Here is a 25,671-nt window from a genome sequence, read left to right as displayed (position 1 = left end):
GAAGAAGAAGAACATGCCGAGCGCTGAGCAGTTCACTCAGCAAACTAACACTTGCTCATCATTTCCCTGGAAAGAATCCCCAGTTCGTGATCCATTCATTTAGATAAATGAGGCATTATTTATTGCAATCATGCATCGGTGCACTTATTTGCCATTTTACCCATAGTCTGTCTAGCAGGCTCACTCATTGACTTTTTTTCATATTTTCACTCACGACTACACTCATGTGTAGTTGTCAATAAGCTACCATTTATCATGTATTCCGAGTCTGTTACAGTTGAATGAAAAAATTTAGATATTGCATTGAATATAACACCATGATGAACCATGCATTATGTTTGGGAATATTCATTGTTCGATATTACCTCTCATTATCAGTGTAAGCAAAATAACTAAAACCTATACCACTCTGCGAATACTTAACGGACTTTTTTTTCGATCAGTGCGCTTGTGCACATATCTAGTTTCTAATTCTGAGAGAAACTTGGAAATGGCTTCATGTGGGTGTACCCGCATCGAAAAATACAATTTGTCATGAATTCCAAACAATAAGTTTGATTTAACTGATACGGTGAACGTTTCACAAATAGTTGATTTTATGTCGAACAATATGAAACCTACGGCTAGAAACTAATGAGTAGTCCATATCAAACTGTGACAGTTTCTGTTAGAGTCCAAATGGTGTTGAACAATATAAAATTAAAGCTCGACAGAAATGGGATTTAACTGTCTGCGGAATGGTTTCACTATATGTTATTTTTTTCAACCTATCTAATCGTAGAGCAATACATCTCGGCTTAACAATGTTTTGCTCCTATTTCCAAGTAAAAATATGCGAAAGCATGTGAATAGTTTTTATCGCTAAGAGACATACAGCTGCTTGCAATTTTTTAAGAATGTGTTTCTTTGCGTGCCTGTCAAGTCGATAGGAAAAAAAAACAAAAACGGTTCCGATAATTTTCTGGAAAACTTCAACTAAATCAACGCGATTATAAAATGGAATTAGTGCCGTTTGTACCTGCCCATAGTGCGCTACCAATGTCGTCATCCATTAGAATTCGATGCGGCCAAAATTCGCTGCCGTTACTGTCGGAGCAAGGGTCGATTTACTACGACTCAAGTCAAAGTGGCCATCGGAAGAACAGCATGTGCAGCTGCAGCTTCCTTCTATCCACAGGTAAGATTAAAAACTCAATGACAATTTGGCCTGTGTTATGATTCTCCTCTCCCTGATCCATTTTCTAGAAAACCGGACAACAATCCAGTGACAGCCGCTTCAGATTCGTCTCTACCATATTACATCCTGGAGAACAAATCAAATTTCAAAAAAAGGCCAAAGACCATCCCTGAAATCAATGCAATAGGGTCCTAAAGCCCTGTCCCAATTTTAGTGCCAAACGCTTAAGTTTAGGCCAAAAACACATGTTTACTCAATTTTCTAATGTTTTCCGTTGGTTCAATTCCAAAAAACATTTTTTTTAGATTTTTTCACATCCCTTAGCTTAAACTCAAATTTTGGGTGTATTTTGTTTTCCGCGTCTCTTCCGAAATGTCAGATAGGAAGAACCCCAGTGTTAAAACTCAACCCGGTGCTAGGCAGCCATGTTTTCGTGGTCAGCATCAAGCTCAAGAGCAACAACGTACATTGGCCTAATCATATTGGGGAATTTTTTCTCCAATACTAAAATGTGTTTCTACCTAATCACATCAACCCAAATTGACTTGCTGTACTGCAATCCAATAGTTTGCAACCGTTTGCTTGTTCGAATAGCTGTTGTTATGCGGGAAAAAAAATTCGAAGAAAAAGTTTTCGCCATCATCGATTGTTATTCCTCAAACGGTTATTTGTTTACAAACATTGAGCTGTCAGTGGGAACCACTTCCCAGTAGGAACCAGAGATGTTTACTCGTTATTTTTCAATGGGGTTGTATAGGCGGTGTCAGGAGGCTGTTAAAACTAAAACCCCTGTGGTGTTTTTGTCGACAAAGCGAAGGTCAAAAATGATCTAAAGTGTCAAGGTTCATTTATGGACCAAATTTTTAAATTAAAGTTTAAACATGATATAGCCGTTATGTGAGCGGGAAAAATTGCTAAATTAGTTGCAATAATATGCTCTTTTGTGTTATCAAATAAAAACAAGATTTCATTTAAAATTTTTGGAACCTTTGCTGCCGAACCGCTGTGAAACTGAACTGAATTAAACAGGCCACCGGAACATTAGTATGAGAGTTGTCTAAAATGTATGTTTTATATTTTGATATTTAATTCAGAACACAAACATTAAATAAATGTATTAAGCGCTTCTGAATAGCATGAATGAAAGTGTCTTGAATAAAATATCAAAATAAAAATAAATAAGAGAAATGAAACGAAAGGGACCCAGGGAGGTTTTTTTTCGCATATTCTCCAACCATCACTTCAACGTTTGCCAAACAGTAGAGGTTTGAAAAAATGGATTGTAATTCAACAATTCGGGATACTATCCATTGAAAATTTTGTTCGAGGAAATTACGATTTTTTTATGGTTACATAACTTAACCGCCTATTCCCCACATTGTACTTTTCCAAATTACCATTTGCCAGACTGTAAAAACCGTTCATGGAAATGTAGTCTTATTGTAGTTTTGGGTGTTAAAGGTAATATTGTCATAAATGGTTACGGATAGTTTGGGAAACCGTACTGATATGATTCTTAATTATGCGGGTACTGATATGATTCTTACTTATGCGAGTATTTATTCATGCACGCACAGTGATCTAGGAATTCACGCGGAAAGATGCATTTAGAGCTTTGGAACGTAGCATTAGACGAAAGCTGAGTTGAAAAAAAAATGTTTGTATTAGTAAGACCCTTAGTTTGGCATTAAAAGGGCATTTCGCTTTTGTCATCACTAGTGCTTGAGGTCTGAGAAAATTGAGAGTATGTCATGATAACCCGTTTATCATCATATGTTATAGCTCTGATTATATCAGGATGATCTAGAATTGTTAATTATGCCAGTTAAGTAAAACACCTACCCCCAATGATAAACAAGCGAGACAATCAATTTAATCTTCGCTCTAGCATTGGGACTCTCGTTCGAGGCTGCTGTTTTTCAAACTTGTTACAACTTGCGAAACATTGCCCGTCATAAATCGCTACAGATGCGATATTTCTCTTCGCTTGCTTTGATTGAGCTTTGAAATTAATTGAGAACGATTTCGGCAATGCCTGATAATCATTAATTCTAATCATTATTTGCCAGGCTCGCAGGCTTTGTAAATTTTAACCCATTTATCCGCCTGCATTCGCACAACACGCATGACATTTATCGTTCGTGGAATACGAAGCCACGAAAAAAAAGACAGACATGCACTGCCGTTCTACGCCTACTTGTCCCATGTTCTATGTAAACCTTATGGACCATGGGACAACTATGCGTAGAACGGCAGTACACCACCCACTGCTTGCCGCCGATCACTGTGTGTCACCACGTGTTACATTCGCTGACACACTCTCATTGTGATCCATAAACAGAGCCGAATAATTGTACCCCGTTTGGCATAAGGTCGTTTGGCATAAGGCCGTTTGGCATAAAGTCGTTTGGCATAATGGTCATTTGGCATAATGGTCGTTTGGCATAATGGTCGTTTGGCATAATGAATGACTTAGAATGAATATCGGCATTTATGAATCTTTTACCGAGATCAACACCACAGAGCCCAAAGCAAAAAAATAGTAGATTTTCAATAAGCATGGTTTTCGTTCAGAGATTTTCCAAGCTATGAATGTCAAAAATTGTTGTGACATTAGAGAGCATAACTAAATAAAACTCGTAACGGGTCTGGTGAAAAATCTTTTCGGAATGATATTTTTTTCTACATCTCAGAACTTAGAGTATCTTTGAGCATGCTGCGATATACATATTTGAAAATATTAAATTGGCAAAAAAAGTTTGCAGTAGAATATTTTGCTCATAGAATATTTTGCAGTAGATCAAGCCCTGCCCCAGTTTGGACGTAACACTTGATGAAAACTACTTGATAAAAGAAGGGAAAATTTATTTGCAAAATATTAAAAGCTCTAATCCAAAGACCTATTATTACAACATAATGCAAAAATAGCCTATATAAGAGAGCAGATAATTTTTCGTTTGAAATGTTTGTGGCTCTAACGCAAAAAAAGCTTTTGAACGATTCAATATCAATTTTAATTTCGGAAGTGTACGTTAAAAACACCGTCTATTATCGAAAGAAGGGAAAATAGCTCATCGTTAAAAAAATATGTTGAATATTGGCAGGTTCTCAAGTAATCATCATTCAAGAATTGATAATATAGCAAAATATAAAACAGCCTATTTTTAAAAGAAGGCAAAATTTATTATTAAACCATTAGAAGATTCGACGCCAAAAATAATCGCGGCATAATAATAATCGCCAATAACTCAAACAGATGAATGTTATCGATTGCCGCCCTTCTGTCAGTTGGAAACAAAAATTATCTACAATATAGCTCCAAAGCCCAGCCTATGTATAAAAGTAGGTGAAATTTATTTAAATTTTAAATCAACACTATTTATACAGGTTATAGGTCTATAATTATGGTTACAACATGTTTAGAAAAAAAAACATAGAAAGTTTGAAAGAAGGGTAAATTTGAGCTTAATATATAAAAATCTTCAGTGCAAAAATTATTCCAATAACGAAGCTTAAAAGAAGCATTAAAGAAAGATGGTAATTTCTGGATGAATAATAAAATACTATTGGCAATAACTTTCCTAATATGCTTTAATTTATTCAAGAGCATATGATTGTTAATAAAGTGTCATTTATTTCAATTGACTCTAAAACAAGCCTGATGCCATCAGAAAGATTCAATAGAAACGTAAAACGAATGTCATTTTAAATTTTCTTGGTTTCAGACTCATTATGCCAAACGACTATTATGCCAAACGACCATTATGTCAAATGACCATTATGCCAAACGACTTTATGCCAAATGACCATTATGCCAAACGATTTTATGCCAAACGGCTTTATGCCAAACGACTTTATGCCAAATGACCTACCACCGAGCCGAATATTTTCCATTTTCTGTGCTATGTTTGCAACCAAAGTGGTGTTCGATGATCCAATAGATTATAATTAAGTGTTCAAGGTTGCATTTCCAGAAAATATGAAATGTATTACAAGTTCTATGCAAAACATAAATCACCCGAATGGCTCGATACCGTTGTAGTCTGTGAGAGTAACTGCTCTTGAACGCCACGTACCAAGCGAGAGAGTGAATATAAACATTCATAGGGCTCTCCGATTGCAATGTGCCACGAATTGTATGGTTCGTGAACTGTTACACTCTCTGAATATGGTTCGACCGGCTTATTCGGATCGAAATCCAAACACAGGCTCGATTTTATCACAATTTTTATACCGAGTATATTACGCTTCTTGTGAGTGTTATTATGAATTGGTCTCACTGTGATTAAAATTAATTTTATTTTCCTTAGTGTTGCGATGGATCTTCTCCGCGAACGATCATCGACGCATCTTCACGATCCAACATTCGTCAAAATTCATTTTTAATGATTGCATCACGTAGAGCATCACAAAATGCGAACGGAAGCAATGCCGAAGAAGCAAAATGAACACACCGAAAAGTTGCTCGCGAAGCCCTTTCGTGGATTCATTTATTCACGCGCTGTTCATTCTCGTGATTCATTGCAAGATTGCTTCTTGTCGCAAAGCCAAGCAAACACTCTGCTAGTCGCATCGTGTTCTGAGTACACGTAATCCGACAGAAGCACACTTGAAGTACACAACACGAGCGTGGCAGGGTACTGCTGACTATGGCTTGGAGCGCTACCTCTCTGTGGACAATTGCGCAACATTTGTCTGGCAATTCTTAGGTGCAATCACAACATAATATCGATAGCATATATACGAATCGCAAAATGTACCGAATTCAACGCTTATTATTATCGAGATAGAATCGTATAGCATCGCTCTATAAAAAAATTGCTTTTGTTATCTTTTTGTAAGATTAAATTTAATTTAAATATTGTTAAAACAAAATTAGAGGTCTGGAAGATAGTAGGTACATGCAAGAAAAGGTTATTTTTTTAAATAAATCAATTACCGACGCGCATTACAAACATACGTTTGAGGCGAAGATAAATCGAAGCCAAAATTCAATTTTTCAAGAGCACGGATACCGTTGTAGTTTGTGAGAGTTACTGCTCTTAAACGCTCTCTCGCCACGTACCAAGCGAGAGAGTGAATATAAACATTCAAAGGGCTCTCCGATTGCAATGTGCCAGGAACTGTATGGTTCGTGAACTGTTACCCTCTCTGAATATGGATCGACCGGCTTATTCGGATCGAAATCCAAACACAGGCTCGATTTTATCACAATTTTAATACCGAGTATACTACGCTTCTTGTGAGTGTTATTATGAATTGGTCTCACTGTGATTAAAATTAATTTAATTTGCCTTAGTGTTGCGATGGATCTTCTTCGCGAACGATCATCGACGCATCTTCGCGATCCAACATTCGTCAAAATTCATTTTTAATGATTGCATCACGAAGAGCATCACATAATGCGAACGGCATTGCTTGCCTGGCTTCGTCTAATGTAGACCACACGAGAAGAGGAACAGCTGTTGCTCTGAAGGAGCACATTCAGGTAACTCACGTTTCGAAAAGTCCGGATGGCTGCTTGATTGCACTGCGAGTGCTAGACAGGACCATTTGCAACCTCTACGCTCAGTCCGGTTCTGCACAGCGCGTGTGTGATCCACTCATGGATGAGATCACCACTGCAGAAATCATCTCTGCCATTCGAGCGAGTGCTCCATGGCGTTCCCCCGGTAATGATGGCATCCACCGGAGTTTTATCTGCTTCTCGTGATCCATCGGGAGCTCAATCTTCTGCTCAACGAAACACTAGCAGGAAATATTGCCCTGCTTTTGTGAAGGGTATCATCGTGCTGGTGAAGAAGAAAGGAGGCTAGAACATAGCCTGGTCCTATCGACCCATCTCGCTGCTCAACTTCAAACTCTTCTCGCGCATTCTCAAAAGCAGGCTAGAGTGCGTCATTCTAGCTCATCACGTGTTGAGCGACGGGCAAAAATGCTCCAACTCGGAGCGAAACATCTTCCAAGCCACTCTCGCACTGAAAAATCGGATTCCGAGTCTCCGTCACCATCGGCGCGCCGGCAAGTTTATCAGCTTTGATTTGGAGAACGCGTTCGATCGGGTTCGCCACTCATTCATCTTCGGCACCATGTGCTCGCTCGGCTTCAGTCGGGATCTCATCGCTCTTCTCGCGCGCATTGCCAATCGATTTTCCTCTCGGATTGTAACAAGTACGCCTTGTTATTCAAGAATTATCCCTGTAACAAATTAATTAAATGTATGGTCGTTCGTTTTTATCATTTAATTATATGTACATTCACTGCATCAGATTGTCATCGACCTGCCAAAAATCCTTTCAGGGTCCAATGACCTTTCCCGTTCGGCTTGGCACACTCCTACCGAACTTGGGGAGAGAATTTGATTTAACGTGCTAATGCAGCCGTTGGAAAGAGAAGTCGCATTACTGTTGAAGTTTCGGGTCCAAATTTTGAGTATTTTGCACTCGCGAAGTTGGACTTCGTCCCGTTTCACGACCTCGACGCCGAAGGTCACAATTCCCAGCCTCGATCAACCACATCATTTTGAACTGTGAAAGAGGCAAGAGTGGTTGAATAACTTGTCGTGTTGTGCTTTATTAGGTGAAGTTTAACTTCATGTGAGTTCTCAATAGGATTACTAATTAGTTTCCTTTGAAGTAGTGCTAGGTCAACTTCTTCGGACTAGTAGAATTTCCTCGTTTGGTGTATAGTGCCGTGTGTTGAAACCAGTATTCAGGGTAAGAAGGTACTTCGCTGATTTGTGGGCTTGTGGTAAAATATGTGCGTTGCGGCTCTTTGTGTGTAGGCTATTGCCGGCACACCACCATCCACCAGAAACCCGCACTTGACCCCACCTTTCGACTTCGAAGAAGGTTGCTGTTTTTTCTCATTCGTATAAATCTTTTCTTCCTTCGTTGGTATTAATCCTTTCTTTTCCACAATCATCCCCGCCAAGTAATCTCAATAGAGCATCCTGGCCAAAAATTAATCCTGGCAATTTCCCACATTACACCCCTTATCCAAGAAAACCCCTCCACCGATCTCATCCACCGGCATTTCGTCTCGCAGACGGATATGTCTAAGGTGGAATTCTGGAACGAAGTCATCCGACGATCGACTGGCCACGTGCGTGACGAAACATTGAAGACATGTTTATTTGCAAATTTTATGTTGGTAATGAATTTTATCGATTATACTATTTTTATTTTGCTGGCAACACTGTTATCAAGAATTACAATGTTAAATTAAAGTTTATGCAATGCGCAACTATGTTATCAGTTAAATTAAATTGAAACAGCAGTATTTAATTGATTGATATGGTCATGTAATATCTTTTTTTTTCTCGAAGTGGTCATATCTTTTTGTGAAGCATATTTGAAGAAAATTGAAAGTTATAGTGACAAATCAATATAAACATGTGCCAAACCTTTGTTTTGTGCAGAAAAACTACTCAAGATCAGGATTATTTCAGTATCACTGCAACATATTTCAGTAACGACACACAGGCAAGGAATGTATGCAAAAATGTTCTAAATGAATGCAAAATTGTTCATTATTGTATATTATATTGCAAATGTGGTATGTGCCCTGAAAAATCTATTTGTAATTGATTATAATGAAATTTATATGTCTGGTCAATTCAAATAACGTTGTCCGGAATTTGATTCATAAATGTTCGGCATATTGATTCATGTGTCCGGGCTTAAGGACAAGACTTCCTTCAGTATTTGCAAGATATACATGTTCTTTTGATTTTTTTTTTATTGAAATTACTCACGTTTTTGTAAATATAAGAGCCTTAACTGCAAATTTGTAACATTCGACTTACTTTTGTCATTGTGCATTGAGTAAATGAAATACCAAGTGGGCATTTTATGGCAGTAAGAGAAGAAAATAAAATTTCTAACAATTACCAAGAACTCAAAGGTGCTTATTTGAGGCTGATATTTTGTACAGCTAATATTGCACATTGGTTATACAGTCAGAAAATAATTCTGATGGAAATTTCATTGTCAGTCACTACATTACGAGGCTCATACATAATCTCAATGTTACAATTACCAATGTGACAAAACAACTTGATTTTTTTTTCAAGAACAATCTTACAGATTCCAGTGAGTTGGTCGAAAGTGTCCATGATTTGATGACTCGCTACGGTATTAACTCGAAATTGTCAAAAATGTCGAGGAATCAAACTAATGTTCCTATTGCATGACTTTGCAAATTTGTTGCAAACATTTTGATAAGCTTCCCGACCAGAACAACATAACAAGATTATAACACATTTCTATCAGCAGCAGTTAAAAATAACAGAAGTTGATACAATTTTGTAATCAAGATGGCTTTGTTTTCAACTTGTTATATTTTTAGTAACACATTTATAACAACATTTGTTATATTTGTGACATCGCATTTATAAGTTTGTTGCAAATAACATCCGATGTCATAAACAGTAACATAGTTTGCAATAATTTTGTTATTTTGTAACATCCTTGCAACACATTTTGTAATAATTTTGATATAATTGTAACAGGGTTTGTTATATTTTAGTTTGATTTGGTGCAAATTTTGTTAGAATTTTTGTTATTTTAACTACTAACGGTACATGTTTTATAACAACTGGTGATATAAAAAAAAATCATATCAGGTGAACATAGTTTGTTATAGCCTTGTTTCTTCCGTCTGGTCGGGTTGTAAAGGGCTTATACTTATACTACACTAGAAGTTCTGCAACATTCTGAATGAAGCAGTAAGCTAAAATCTTGTAAGAAGTAAGAATGAAGAAAAATATGTCCATGCGAATTTGAGACAAAAACAAACTGAGATAATTATATTTGATATGATGCCGACTTACAACCAAACATCCACTTTTTTCGCATTAACTTTATAAAGTCCAAACTCGGAACATACACACCAAAGTGCTCCCTCTAATTACAGCCAACCGAGCCGCACCACTTCCTTTCAAAGCCAGATCGACGCGCAAAATTCGCTATTTCTAAGTGGATACCTACCAATGTTCGCATGTTTCGTTTTGGCTTAGCTAGGTCAGTGATGATTGATGGCAGCCGAAAGCAGTTGTTGAATTTCCTGGCGGCGCAATTAAAGTAATACGTCTCGTGAACTGCCAATAGAAAAAAAAACTCGGACGAAAGAAGATTCGAGCAGTTTTGCGACGTGCTGATCATACGTAATTTGTGATTCGGTTATCAAGAAGATCTTATTCAACTATTACTCGGAAGATTAAATCGCATCGTGCCGGCGTTTGTTTGATAACAGTCTCCATATAGAAAACATCAACCGTTTTGGTAGCGACTACCCGTCTGTCAGGTGAGCACGGTGGAGCTAAATGTTATAATTGAATTTATTACTCCCGCAAATACCGACTGAACCACTTCATCAGGTTTGTTTTATTGTTGCAACGTTGATGTCGCCGGAGTCTAGCTAGCGAATTAGTCATTCTTTATTTGCGCCATTTGCATACGATTGTGTGAATAATCGTTCATCTACCGGGTGACAGCGCGGGTGGAATGCTCTGTAAAGCTCATCAGAAACCGATGGCACATCCCGAGCCGAAGGAAATGGCTTTAGGTTTTTGAAGGAAATCGATAATAATTAATGGTTTAATTTTCAATTTTAAAATGAGATACTTGTAATAGATGATTTGGAATTCTGAATTCACGGTAGAGCAGATGGATGATTTCATATAACTTTAGAGAACAATTCACCCTTGTTTGAATTCTGAGAAAATTGAGAGTATCTCTCATTTATCGCTCTTTGTAACAATCATGATTCGCAACTCATCATAAGAGTTTGTTTATTGTCTACTGCTACAGCTCTTATTATATATGTGGGATAACAGTGCTCGAAAAAACATCTAAACAAGCACTAAACCTGAGGGGCACTATTGCTATCGGATGTTCTGGGATTGGCTATCATGCAAAGACAAAAGAGTGAGAAAAAAAAGCTTTATCGTCGCTCTCTCTTTGGGGCTCGTGTTCGCTGATCGTGTTTTAAAATAAAATCCGAACGAATTCTGCAATGCCTGTAATACAGTCGACTCTCCACATCTCGATAAGGGACCATCGAGATATGGAGAGATCGAACATAGAACAAATGTTTAATAATACTAGATTGAAAATTGCTACTTTATCGAATTTAGTAGTACTAATGACCCTTACAAAACTATAAAATTCAGTGCAAGAAAGTGACCGTTTCATGACCGATTGTTGTGCTGAAAAACAGCCTATTACAAAAAAGTGCAAAAAATAAATATTTTTACGTAATATTACGTGAACGAAATTACGTAAATGGAGGTGTTTTGAAATGATTCTTCTTCATATTCTACGTATGGTCAGTTCCTCATACTCGGGTTTGCAAATGACTAGAACAATTGCACATTGGCAGTCAGCAATAAAATGAAGTGTTTCGCTCCCTGTCACGCAATGGATGCTTCTGACTGACCAGGAGTGTGCCTCACGTGTTTGATTAAGCGACCGAACCTAATCCGTTTTAAATTCTCTGTCCATACTTGACGTGGAAAAGACGTCAGTCCGATTGGATCGAATCTCCGAAGCTCCTCAGGAATGAGGTGTGAAATATCTGTTTGCTTTGAATACAGACTGGATCTGGCAGTTACTTAAGCCGGGTGAGAGGATGATTTCATTGCGATGAAATGGATTGTTGAAATTTCGAACCGGGATGGCTGAGCGGTTTACCGCATGACTGACTTCGAACGTACAATTAGACGCTCTGTTGAGGTGTGTAGAACCATCGATGGATACATTATAGAGTTAAGATGTGTATAAGGAATTTGTCGAGAATACAGGTAAACAGGATGTTCAGATTTTTTAGAATTCCTGTTCAGTAAATTGAAGAATATGAATCATCATCAGAGTCGTCAGAATCATCCTCAAAGGTTGATGGTTTAAATCGTACATGATACATACAAGTTTCAAAATAAAACAAAGCAAAATCTGTATACAGGATAAAAACAAAAGAAGTACGTAAAACTTAGCGAAATATATGCTTAGTCACATTGTTTTTTAGAGCCATGTACTTCAAACAACTGATTCAGAATTGAGCAGATGTACAACTTCAGATTGAGATTGAATATTGAAATACTGCACTTCAGTGCAGCAGATTTTCTGTATGAGGGTATGAAAGTTGTTTATTCGCGAATCAGGACTATGATAATATCTACAATTGCTATTGTTTTTTTGTTCAGTAAAAATAATTAAATTTTGAACTGGAGCTGATTGGCCGCCCGTGGTTGCTACTCCAAATCAGCTGCACTTACACAAGGAACCAACCAGATGACTGTTAGGGTCTAACAGACACCCTCAGTGTATAAATGATGGGGATATTCTATTTTTAGGCAACAATGGTGGCTACCTCGTCAGAATGCAGACAATGAGGGGAAGAGGGAGGAATTGATGATGCACTCAGGCAAATGGACTATCGAAATTCATAGGAAACACTTATGAAAATTCGCCACAATAAATCGGGTTGAAGTTCATAGCTTTGAAACCAAACTTTGAAAACAAAAAAAATGCTGTCGTGGCAACCTGGAATCGAACCAAGGACCTTGCGATCGTTTGCCTCGTGCGTACACCACGCGCCTATCGACGCCTTGGGTTAGGGTTGATGCTAAAACGGTAAATAAATCGTTCGTATTGCAATAACCGTTCCACCTTGCATAAGGTAAAATGTATGCATTTCGATAGTCTAGTTCACAGCGTGTGCATTAAACTGGCTCCCACAATGACAGGCGTAACAGGCGTAAGGAAAGGCGTGCTATTATCTCGGAAGAATAGAAGCGTATGGAAACAATTTTTGTCCGTCTTTGGTTTTAGAAAATGCTGGGAATGCTGGGGGCCTGGGATCCCGACCACCTAGAAAGTTCGTGTCTCCTGCAAAGTAGTTCAGAAGCTTGAAACAAAATACGAGGCAGCTCTGTTTGGCAAGCAATTTTGCCGCAACGTGGTGCTAGTGTGCATGTAATTTGGTCATATTACTGTAGACTCTCAGGGGCTTTCCTAATGGTTAGAGTCCGCGGCTACAGAGAAAAGCCATGCTGAAGGTGTCTGGGTTCGATTCCCCGTCGGTCCAGGATCTTTTCGTTGGAAATTTTCTTGACTTTCCTGGGCATATATACGAATGCAAAAAATGGCAACTTTGGCACTGAAAGCTCTCAGTTAATAACTGTGGAAGTGCTCATAAGAACATTAAGCTGAGAAGCAGGCTCTGTCTCAGTAAGGACGTAATGCCAAGAAGAATTACAGTAGACTCTAGCTCATGATCCCGACCATCTAGATTCTAGAAAGTTCGTGTTTTCAGCAAAGTCGTTTAAAAGCTTGAAAGCAATTTGAGGCTGCACTGTTTGGTTAACAATTTTCCGCAATGTGGCGCTAGGGTTCCTGTGAATTTGGCACTATATTAGCACGTTCTAGCTCAAGGCCCCTACCACTTTGAAAGTTCGTGTATTCAACAAAGATGTTCAGAAGCCTCAAAGCAACACGAGGCAGCATTGTTAAGTAAGAAATTTAGCCGCTACGTGGCGCTTCTTCTTTCTGGCGTTACGTCCCAACTGGGACAGAGCCTGATTCTCAGATTAGTGTTCTTATGATGAGCACTTCCACAATTATTAACTGAGATCTTTCTTTGCCGATTGACCATTTTTGCATGTGTATATCGTGTGGCAGGTACGAAGATACTCTATGCCCTGGGAATCGAGACAATTTCCTTTACGATGTGCTATTCTTGAAGTTAAACTTCTTTGACTAAGATAATCAAAAAAAGTTGATTTGAGTATCTTGTACCTTTTAAATCCGTCCTAATAGGGTAACGACTGTTTATTTCGTTCATAATCACTAACAGTTGGCGCCAGCGGCAAAAATTGCAGACAACAACCTTTCGAACATTCAGTTTCTCTTACCGGCCGCTGAGCGGCGACACTGATGTTTGTATTCCTCTCACTGATCGCGCTACGCTGGATTCTCAAATTTCTCAAACTTTCAACACAAGCGCATGGAAGAATGGTAGTCGGAGAGCTGTCAAAACGTATGGGAAATAATGAAAATCGTAAATTGCTCGCAATTAGGAAACTGAATCAAAAAAGTAGTGATTAGAAATCAAGTGTAAAGTGAAAACATAACTTTTTGTGTTTAGTTCATCTTTCGTGGTGCTTTCTTTGCTTCAGGATTTCGTTTTTACTACCATTGGAAAAGAGCCATCTATTGCCTTTTCAGTTTTGAATATCGCCCTATTGAGTGTCCGTCCTTATTGAGTGTCAGTTACTAGTATCTACTTGAACTTTATCGCTGTCGCTTAAATTCTACCACATCTTTATTGATTTGCCGCTGAAAATGAATCACTTAAGAAATATATCACCGTTTCCTTGCGGAAATTTTCTACAGCGACTCCCGTTTGAACTGCCCTTTTTTTTTAACTGCATACTGAGATCAGAAAAAAACGTTTTGCAATTTCTCATCGTAATAGGCTGTTTTTCATCACGCCATTCTGTCATGAAACGGCCTACTTTCCTGCACTGAACTATGCAGCTCGGGAGTAGTCATTACGCAACTGAAACCAGTGCTATAATGACTCGTTATGCAACGCTTTCTCATTACGCAACTGTTTTGAGTTGCGTTATGAATGAACACACAACAATTTTTCAGAAATTGTAAAATGACGGTGCATGTATTCCGATATAATTTCTGATACCCTCAAGTGGTCTTCTACGAAATTGCAAAAATGTTGTACGTAACTCGTTGCACAACTCGATTTTTACAGCACTCGTCGTAATTATTCTATTCGGCAAGCCTCGTAAGATAAATTTACGACTTGCGTTGTAAAAATCATCATTCTGCAACTTGTTCCGTAAACTATTATTCTTGAACGTTTCCTTGCAGGAATTTCTCACGCATCAAGTTAGGCCGTGATATTACTTTTCAGCAGCAAATCAGGCTAGTAAACCTTGGTTTTCATGGCTACCTCGATGGTTCCGTGGATCGCATTTGCATTGGTTTTCGATACCTCCCTAAGGGGTGTACATGTCGAGTTATGGAGGATTGACTGTATCATCGATAATGTGGAACAACTTTGTACCATCAAGAAATAAAATTTAACTTCATGGCCACTGTGATCAAAATTTGTGTAGGTACCGTAATCCGGGGTAACATTGATCAGCGGGGTAACATTGATCGGGAAGACTCATCTTGTTAAACGTTCAAATAAAGATTTATTGATGAAACATTATCGAACCATGAATGGTGCCTCCTTTTCGTATATTCATAAGCTAATGATACTTAGGGTTTTTGCCAAAATTGCGTTTAGTTCATGCGCAAATTTGTCAACTTTTTGAAACAATGATTTCTATCATTTTCACTGACACTACCGAAAATTCATGTCTCACATGAGTTCTGCAGACGATGTGATCAAGGAAAATGCGGTTCTTACTAAAAATGGCATCGCCGAAAATGATTCCGTTGTCAAATCTTTAATAAGTTTATTCAATTAGGCAACATTAACTAATTACTATTACGAATGTAGAATTTCCTGAGGAAATTGTCTACTTTTAGGCGTATTCCGCGGTTCAAGGTGTTTTAAATTTTGAAATAACTCAAAAAGTAAATGACTTGTAAGAGTTTGGTCTTCATATTCGGCTTCAGGGGCCCTGATTTTAGTAAGTAACGACATTTCCAATATTAGTGAACGTTGTTTACTTGGGTGATCAATGTTACCCCATATCAGCTGAATCAAAAAATCACTTAAAACATTTATTTAAACATGTTTAAATCTTTTGAAAAACAAAATAAAGTACATAGTTAGGAGCGGTGGGTGCCAGTACTTGTTTTAAAAATATGAAACTTGTAACATCCGTATTGTGAAATGAAAAATTTAAGAAAAACTAAAAAAAATGATCAATGTTACCCCGGATTACGGTACTGATAAATCCAAGGATAACTTTCATTTTTTGGTGTATTACTTTAGTAGCACATTTCGGGCTTTCACTTTTGTAGAAGCTTGGATAGGGGGAGATCCCCCAGTACCGGACACTTAAGCCACTAAATTCATAATTCGAAAAACATTAATTTCATGTGCTCGTGTTACCCATTTATGATAAATATTATCATTTTTATGGTGTACAAAAATAAATTTGAAAATATAAATATGAATTTTGACATTGCATTTTGTTGATGTATTTTGATACCAAATTGATCGATCTTGAAAGGTGGCACCCAATACCGGACACGATCTGGAAATGCCTCGAATTATGTGAATTTGAACATCTTTGAATGTGTTTACTATAGGAAAAGTATATAATTTCCTATTCAATGCATTTGCAACATTTACAAGAACAATTTGAGTTTTTCTTAGTTGCAAGATGTCTAACGAAAACCTCTTACATATATGATGAAAAATAGCACATTTTACGATGTTGTTCTGAATGTTCATTGTTCTTAATTTTATTGCATGTTTGATATCATGATTGACGGAATCCATGAAAAATGAATGTATTTTGGTATTATGGTCCAATAATTACAAAGATATCAAATAACAAATCAAGCTGTCCGAAACTGGGGGACAGGAGGTGCTCAACCAAAATTGTAATCTGTCCATGTTTAGTTCAATGATGGTACAAAATACATTCATACTATCAATTAAGGATTATGTTCGAACATGCTTGCGTGATCCAAATTATTTCTCCATATTCGCATAAGCATAAGCAGCATAAGCATAGATGACCGTACAATTCGTAGTTGCTACTCCGTGATTGACCAGAACAATCGAAGTTGCACAGGGAATTAATGAATAGGGCTTGGGATTAGCTTACCATTCTTCAATGTGCACAAATCGAGAGCTCAAATTTAAAAGTCAATAACGGCGCCGGCCACGTCCTTACGGTCATCGGGGAAGGGAAGGAATGTTAGTGTGACTACCGTTGTTACTAGAGACCGAGATCACCTCTGCATCTCCACGGTTGTCATGGAGAGGATATTGGGTTAGTGGGATAAGGTAAAGATCTGGGAGTCACCAATGTTTGGTGATGTGATCCATGATATAATCACGCCTAACCGGATTCGCGAAATAATTCGATAATCGCATTAAACGCCGAACAAGTGTTCGTCACTCGCCCACGCAAGAGCAAGCGACGCGATCAATAGATCAAACACTACTAGCGATCCGCGGCGCTTTTTCATTTCTCTGAACGAATGACGCGCGACAAGTTTGATCCTGCCCCCATCGCCCGCCCCCGCAGGAGCAAGCGTCAAGGTCGAAGGATCAAACACTACTAACGAACCGATCACTTTTTCACCGCTTCACTACCGACGCGCGACATGTTTGATCCTGCCCTCATCACCCGCCCCAGCAGGAGCAAGTGTCAAGGTCGAAGGATCAAACACTACTCTCCAAATTATTTCTCCATATTCGAAGTAATAACTAAATAGGCTCAAAATTAAGGCGATATGTCAAATTTTTTAAAATTTTCAAACTTTTGTACTTTTATGAAAAGGCGCACATATTTCAAGGATATGTTATTCTACGCTTTCATTAGTCTCCATAACAGCTTCCTTTTCTACTAATACACAATCTTGATTGGACCATGATTTCTCAATTTTTCGACTTTGTCCGGTATTGGGTGCTGTCCGGCACTGGGGGATCTCCCCCTATAACATTACATACTGGGCCAACTGGAAAGGATTCGTTATCGTATTAAATCCAGCAGATATGACGGTTGGGTTGCTATCTGTATGCAAAGAATATTTCATCGAAATCGAAAAAAACTGGCTGATGAATGATTGAATTGTATGATGGATTCTTGAGCCTTAAATTCAATAAGGGACGGTGGGTAGTTGATGTTTCGTTTTTGTTTTTGGGACGTAACTTGCATACATATATGCAGGTTTTTAATTCTTTTCTGGTATGTCTGTAGTGAGCAAACATTTCAATAGTCAAAACTGAGTAAAGATCAGCTCGATAGTTGCGTTCGTGAAAGTGGAGTCAGGACTGAGATGAGAGTAGGTCAAGAAAGCTCTCTCAGTCAAAATAACAGTAAATTGAAAGTATTGTGTGGATTATGTTGGGAAGGAAAGAAGCCATTTTTTTTCTGCGTCTGACAGTTTTTTCTCGTTTTAGAGAGAAAATTTAGGAGGATTACAAGAATCGTCGAATTCGGATCATTTAATGTTCGTTGGAAAGTGGCAGTGCAAGCTGGAAAGATTTCGTGACGTGTGTTCTGTGATTTCCAGAAGATCTGTTCAAGATTCCCTACGTTTCTGAGATGATTTTCTACAGAATCCAATTTGGTGGATTTGCTGTCAGCGACGTATTCAAGTTTCAAGATTCCTGATTTTAGCAAGTTGGTTGGATGGATTTTACAAGATTCCTGGATCATCGATTTTGTGTTTTGGTTCCCGGCTTTAGCGTGTTGATGCCAAAATTGTGACTTCCGTTGAGGATGGATTACCAACTGGTGAGTTCGTTTAATGCTTGTAAAAATACAAATTTATATCATGGCAATGTTTCATTTTTTTTGTTAAACAAACTATGGATTGTTTGCCACTGTAAGTGTCGGCATAAGCCCATATTCCTGTTTCATAAAACAAATTAAGCTACACATACATATTCTCTTATTTATTTGTCGCAATTACTAAAAAATAACCTTTGAATAGTTCGACATTAAAATTGTCGACGGTTTTATAGATGTTTGATTTTAATTTGAGGCTACAAGAATCGCATCACTTACCAGGGTGAATCCTGATCATGTAGCTTTTGATCCTTCCCATTAACAAAACTCCTCCCTGTGACAACCATGGAGATGCAGAGTTGATCTCGGTCTCTAGTACACACTCAATCTGTTCGGTAAAAATAACTGGGTTTTGGAACTACCGAAAAAGTCAGTAAACTAAAAAAAAAGTCAGAAATCGAAAAACAGAGATTTTTCACTGAAATTTTGCAGAGAGCTTTCTTTTTATATCATATATCGATAAAAAATAAAACATGGTGAAATTTGCTTTTCAATTACGCGTTGCGACAGTTTTCATTTAACTGACTTTTTCGGTAGTTCCAAAACCCAGTAAAATTTTACCAACCCCAGTAATTTAATCTTAGTGTGTAGCAATGGATGTCACACATTCATTCCTTCCCTTCCCAGATGACCGTAAGGACGTGGCCGGCACCGTTATTGACATTACTAAGTTTGGAGTTCTCAAAATTGTACATTGAAGATGGTATGCTTCTCCCAAGCTACATCTGTTGGTTCCCTGTACAATTTTGATTATTCCGGTCATTCACGGAGTAGCAACTACGAATTGTACGGCCATCAATGCTTTATGCTTATGCTTAGTAGTGTGTGGATTGTGTTGGTTTATGAGCAATATGCAGACTTGATAGAGACTCCTCTGCGATGCAAAGAGGTGGCGATTTTGGCGTTTTTCTGAGGAGAAAAAACAGAACTTAAAATTTTCAATACAGATCCTTGAGAAATTCGAGTGAGAGTGCAAAAAAATGCAAGGATTTTTTTCAGGTACTCTTTCTCTCTTGTTGCGATGCTCACCTATATTCACAATTCAAAAGGACTCTTTAGTCTGCCGCCCGACCAAAACAGTCATCGGGGATGGAAATTGATGGAATTTTACTCGGTTGTGTTTTGTGCTGCATCTTCCTCGCTCATTTTTCGTTGCCTCTCTGCTTAGCATTTTTTCGCTCCCTAGCAAAGAGGCAAAGGCAGCACGCTGCTCTAGAGTATATCACCGAACTCTAATGATGATCAAGCCTGGCAATAGGCCTTTTTATCTGACAGCTCCATGTATGCATTTGTTTACATCTGTCGAAGAGCGGTGCATACCAAGGGTGGAGGGCGGCTGTCAACTGGGAGTAAAATTGAAAAAGCCGCCAACCTAAGTCCAGAACCAGTTTTAAGGCTTAACGCGGAAAAGTAAAAATCATTCTTCACAAAATTACAGGTAATCAATCCGCTTGAAATAAAATGTTTGCAAGCAGTTATTTGCTACGTGCTACTGCAGTGAGTGTTGGCAATTTAATCAGAAAATTCTGCTAAATTCCCAAAAAATATGTTTGCGAGAAAATTGATTACGCCGTCACCATTGTTTGGTCGTTATTTTGCATGGTTGTTTACATTTTAGAACCAGCGACACGTCGGGGTAACAATAAAGAGCCGCCAGTTCCACCCTTGGTGCATACACGGGGCTGTCATTTCCGAAGAAGAACTGTAAAACAACTTCCGAATCAGCTGATTTTAAACGTCTTGTGAAAAGGCCTATATGCCATTAGTGTCTTTAGTCTTATCCCCCAACGTGGTAACGCACTGTAATAACACATGTCAACCAATCGGCCAACACTCATGTCACAAGTGTCCACCAGCACATGGTTGGCCATGACTCTTCCTCTTTCTTCTGCTGACCGTTGGACTCACAGGCAGTGATGCCACATACACAGTTTTATCTGATCAAAGATCAAAGATTAATGAGATAAAAAAGATTTTTAAGATTTTAGGATACTTCACGAGCTTAGGACACGGTTTTGGAAAATATAAATCACATATGCCATTACTCTGTTTAGTTTCTATCAAAAACTTAAGTATTTTATAATCTTAGGTACTATTGTGTACCTTAAACTTAGTTTTAGAAATATAAGTTCAAATTGTTAACATGCCAAAAACAGTCATAATACGATGGCAAATGTTGTTTTCGATCTGAAAAATAAAAAAATGGATATTTTTGCGACACAGATTTTCACCAAGATTTTTGGAGGTTGACTTAATATAAATAAGATTTTTTCATTCGAAAACACAGATGGGAGTCAGTAAAAATGTGGCAACACTGCTCACAGGTCGTGTTGCGAGCCGCTGGTGGATTGTCGTAACCCGCAAACATACATCGAACCTCGCACAAGTAGGTTCAGCGTTACTCAAGAGTAAGTATGGAGTGAGGAGATTTGAAAGTAAGCCATTTGACATTAAAAAGTTTGTACAGTGTAAGGATTGTTCATTTTATAAAGTGGACACTTTGGACATGCAATATCTTTTTAATTTATCAATGAAATCTAAATCGGTTTTCTGTACATCGTTCGACTAATATTGTACAATGCTGTGGTAATAAGAAAGTTACCAAAATAATATGATTTCACACTAATAAGGCACAACGTTTAGAACGGTCGATTTTTGGAGGTTATCAAAATCAAGGATTATTAAAAATCGGCAGGAAAATTCGACAATTTATATATTTTATTTTCAAAAAATGGTTGTACTTAGAAAGCATCATCAATTAGAAGCTTGCTAAAAAATATCAAGTTATTTTTAGAGAAGCAATTTTGCAGATATCATAAAATCATTTTATATCAATTTTTTTTAAAGAAAAATATCTTAAATTTAAATGGAACTGATATGAGTAGAATTTTAAGGTTTAAAGTACGTCCAGACGGAAGTAATAATATAGTATTTATAATAAAAATAACTTACGCCTTCATAGAGTTGCTGATTTAGTCCCCACGTCATATTTTAAGCACAATAGAAAAACAAATAATTTATTTTCAGAAGACCACTCAAAGCACAATTACAATCATCAAGATTGGGAATACTGCTTGAATTAAATCAAATTTATTTTGCATGTATTATTTTCAGAATGTGTTATTCTGAGACTACAAGTTTCTGTATTTTCATAACATTGTAGAATAATAGTTGAACGATACACAGAAAACCGTTTACGATTCCATCAATAAATAAAAAAGATATAGCATAAACAAGGTGTCCATTTTATAAAATGAACAGTCCTTAGTAGAGAGTACGGTGAAGGTAATTTAAAAGTTTGTTTGTCTTTTTTTATTCTAATATAATTGATAGATAAAAATACTGTATCACAGGTGGACATCCTTACCGCCAGTAGCTCCGCCACAAACTCTTCCATAATTTTTACCACAAATTCATCTTGAAGTATCATTAAAATATTTCCAGTTATGTTCTTCTGTAAGCACAGTTAGTTTAACTGGCCGAATTACACAATTTTCCTAAAAAAAAATCTCCTAGAAGTACGCGTATTCTGAAATTCCTACAAAATTCGTGAAAATAAAAAAATATCAAAAGTTTATACACAAACAATTTTTTTTTTGAGGCTCATCTCTCAACAAGCAACAAGCAAAATTCACTATTCCGTGATAATTTCTGTATCCTTTATGATTCCCTAAAGGAGACTTTCGAGAAATACCAGGTTTAATTACAGTGATAATTTTTATGTTATTCATCGCTCTGTAATTTGAGGATTGTTGAAAATTATCTTGTTTGAAAAACTGGTGATATATCATGCACGTTCTATAATTAATTCTTATAGAAAGGTCTGGATGATACTTTAAATCAAATTGAACAGTTAGTTAAAGGAATTTCCATATGATATCCCGTTAAAAACAATGTAGTATTCTACGAGAAATTTTCTTCTGGGTTTGGCAAATGAATTGATGGAAAAAAATTATTTACGAATCATTTTTGTCTTTGACCTTTCTCTTGGAAATTCTCGAATAATCTAGGATTAACTATAAGGAACCTCAGAATTTGTTGAGAAAATAATACCAAAAATCAATTTCTTCAAATTGGCACCCTTGCATCTTATTTCGGCATGATGAGCATGAGCATTAGGGCGATTCAAATTTTGAAAATGTTTGAAACTTCAATCTCCCATGTGCTACTTACCATCCTTTTCATAAAAATAGTGTTCTGTGAAATTTTCAGCTTTCTAGGTCGTGATTTAAAGGTGGTTCAAAGACAATGTAGGTTTGTATGGAAATTACTATGGAGAAATTTTTAGAAATGTTCCAAACACGTTAGTACTGCAATCCTTTTATAAGTCCCATATTGAAAACTCATTTTTTAACCTTAATGAACGATGTTGCTGCATTGAAGAATGCTGGAACAGTTTTAGGAAAAGTAGTCATAAGACTACATAGAAAACACATTGGAGAAATGGCTCGAAAAATTCATAGAAAAGTATTTCCAGTGAAATATTTGGCAGTATTGAAATTAGAAATACTATTTTGAAACATATAATACTCCAAGATCAACCTCCGAACCGTGGAGCAAAACAAAATGCAACTCACGCTGACGACAACCAGGATGGCCTTACACACGCCCTTTGGCGTGGCAAGTATCTTTCTCGAACATGTTAAAAACACGCTCGGAAAGAGGTTGGGCAAAATAACGGGTTCAGTTGGATGAATGCACGAGCTAAAAATAGCATTTTTCGAATTCCAGAGATGCTTCTGGGGAAAACAGTCATTATCTTTTAAAAATATACCGAATCAGGTTTCTGATTCAAAATACATTGAAATGCAATCCTTTTATAAGTTTGCAGCATAGATGTATTCAACCGTTCTAAGAAGTAAACACTGGTTGATTACTAACTCTGTCGTTCACCCAATCATACGAAGAAAGGCAAAAAGCTAGCAACTAATCACTACATGACGAAATGGACAGCAATCGTCATGCATGGTTTTACATTTACTTACACTTTTTTTCCTTGTCGAACGAATAACATACACGTGTCTCCGCCGTTGTTGTTGTCGTCATCAATTGCATTTACTGAGGCACTTCTCAAGTGTGGACCATCGGTGGCACTGTTTGTACTAGTTTAGCCGCAAACAAAATCGATACCACTCGACTCGGCGAACCGCAACGCTTCTTCCGGAAGGAATAGCTTTTCACAACTGTATGCTATTACGCTTCAGCGACGTCACTACTATTTGCAGCTAATAAAACCGATGGGCGATGAACGACTCTTTTGCGGGCAGTCGGCTTCTTACTTTTTTTCGCACGAGTTTACTTCACGAGGGTCAACAATTTCAATTGAATCACTTATTCCGATTTCGTTCGAGTTTGGCTGTGAATTATTCGCTATTGTTGTCGTTGGCACGATTTTCGACTGTTGACATGTGTCATTTGCAGCGGAAGTAATTGCTTCGAAAGTAAATATTGGTCGGTTATCGCTTTGAATTGTTCTCGGTGAAGAATACATTCGCTACTTTTTCGGTTTTTCATATCAAATGGTCAGATTTATAAAGTGAGTTTTGAGTTATTTATGGACCGATTTGAAAGAAATTTCCGGAGTTCTTCAGACATAACTTGAATTTCATTTTTTTTTCAAATCACGAGTTCTAAGGCAAAAGCAGGGTAACTGATGTGAGTTTATTAACGATATATTAATAATTGACAGATTTCAGCTCCATAATGCCTAAGGGCTCTTGAGCCTGTCAAATATTCCTGGTATCTCAAAAAAGTTATAAATTTAGACCAGATTAACGAGTGTGGTTGATTTCAATTGAGTCAAATCGTTATTTCTTTTCAACTCGTGATTAAAAGATGACTAACACAAGTTGATCATTTTGTATGAAAAAAAAAGATGCAAATATATTGTCCAATATTGTATATCTTCACTTCCGCTATTTAAACAAACTTAATATGAAAACTATTGTATACTTGAAATATACTTGGAAATTGTTTGACGATTAAGACACTTTTTTCAATACAATCAGACAAACACGTTGAACTGTTCGCAATCGGCAGCTATATTCGAAAGCATTCGTCGAACTCGATGCACACTTTCAACCAATACCCAAAAAGGGCGTAAATGAGCTAATTAACAAACTTCTAACACGATCGCCAGCAATACCCACACGATTTGTAAATATGTACACACTCTAAACACAGACCGTTCCGTATCAGCAATCAGCAAAACAAAGTAGTGCAAAAATAAGTTCATAGAAATCGCGAAAATAAATACACAAAAACAACGCCAAGTAAACACCAAACCGATTAGAATTAATCGCGTCCACCAGCGACCACGACAAGAATACTACTGGCAGCGAGTGAGTTAACGAATAGCATCGACGGCGTCGACGACGACGATGATGATGATCACTAGCAACAAGTGTTGCTGAACGCCAACCCGCTGCTGCTCTGCATCCGACAGAGCGAGCAAACGAACCCTCAGTTAGAACGTATAGGTTTGTAGTTGAAACAATTGGCGTAGTTAGAATTTGTTCTGAAGGGGGCCTCCTAGGAGGGTGTCCAACGACACGAGAACAGATCCAACGCGCACCAGTCATGGATTCACGAATCTCATAGTATTCGTGGTTTCTTTGTAGAATACCACCATTCATTCAAACTAAAGTTCCGCGAAAAATGTTTTTATAAAATATAGTGTAATTAATTACAAACATCTTTCATGCTTTTTTTCTAGAGATTCTTTTTGGAACTTCTGGGATTGATCTTGAAATTACTTCATAACGTTACATATTCCTCAAGAATATCTTTTACGACCGTAGGATTCTGGAATCTGTGAGCTTCACGAGTTTGTCAGAAATTGCTCTTCGGAAAGCCCAAGCAATGCGGTTCGTTTACGGATTGCCGAAGAAGTTTTTTCTTTTCATTTTCGTGCGTTTTGTCGGGCAGAGTGTTTCACGAGTTCGTTTATGTACATCTGCTTGTGCGTTTTGTGTTAACGGAGTTG

At 37.5% G+C, this 25,671-nt stretch overlaps 1 protein-coding gene across 7 annotated transcripts in view; it reads right to left on the bottom strand.

Moving 5' to 3' along the window:
• The window catches only part of LOC5570859 (ATP-binding cassette sub-family G member 1), a 129,623-nt gene extending 104,576 nt beyond the window's left edge, over positions 1-25,047 (bottom strand). Inside the window, exons 1-2 of one of the 7 annotated variants that reach the window (XM_021848098.1) lie at positions 24,872-25,047; positions 23,672-24,119 (exon numbers count right to left, since the gene is read on the bottom strand). The gene's annotated coding sequence lies outside the window, so the exon portion shown is untranslated. The other 6 variants (XM_021848092.1, XM_021848096.1, XM_021848095.1 and 3 more) reach the window with 6 other exon arrangements.
• Between the last annotated feature and the right edge of the window lie 624 nt (positions 25,048-25,671).

Source organism: Aedes aegypti, chromosome 2 (assembly GCF_002204515.2).
Source record: "Aedes aegypti strain LVP_AGWG chromosome 2, AaegL5.0 Primary Assembly, whole genome shotgun sequence".
Taxonomy (NCBI): domain Eukaryota; kingdom Metazoa; phylum Arthropoda; class Insecta; order Diptera; family Culicidae; genus Aedes; species Aedes aegypti.
This window is presented reverse-complemented; position numbering and strand designations above follow the sequence as displayed.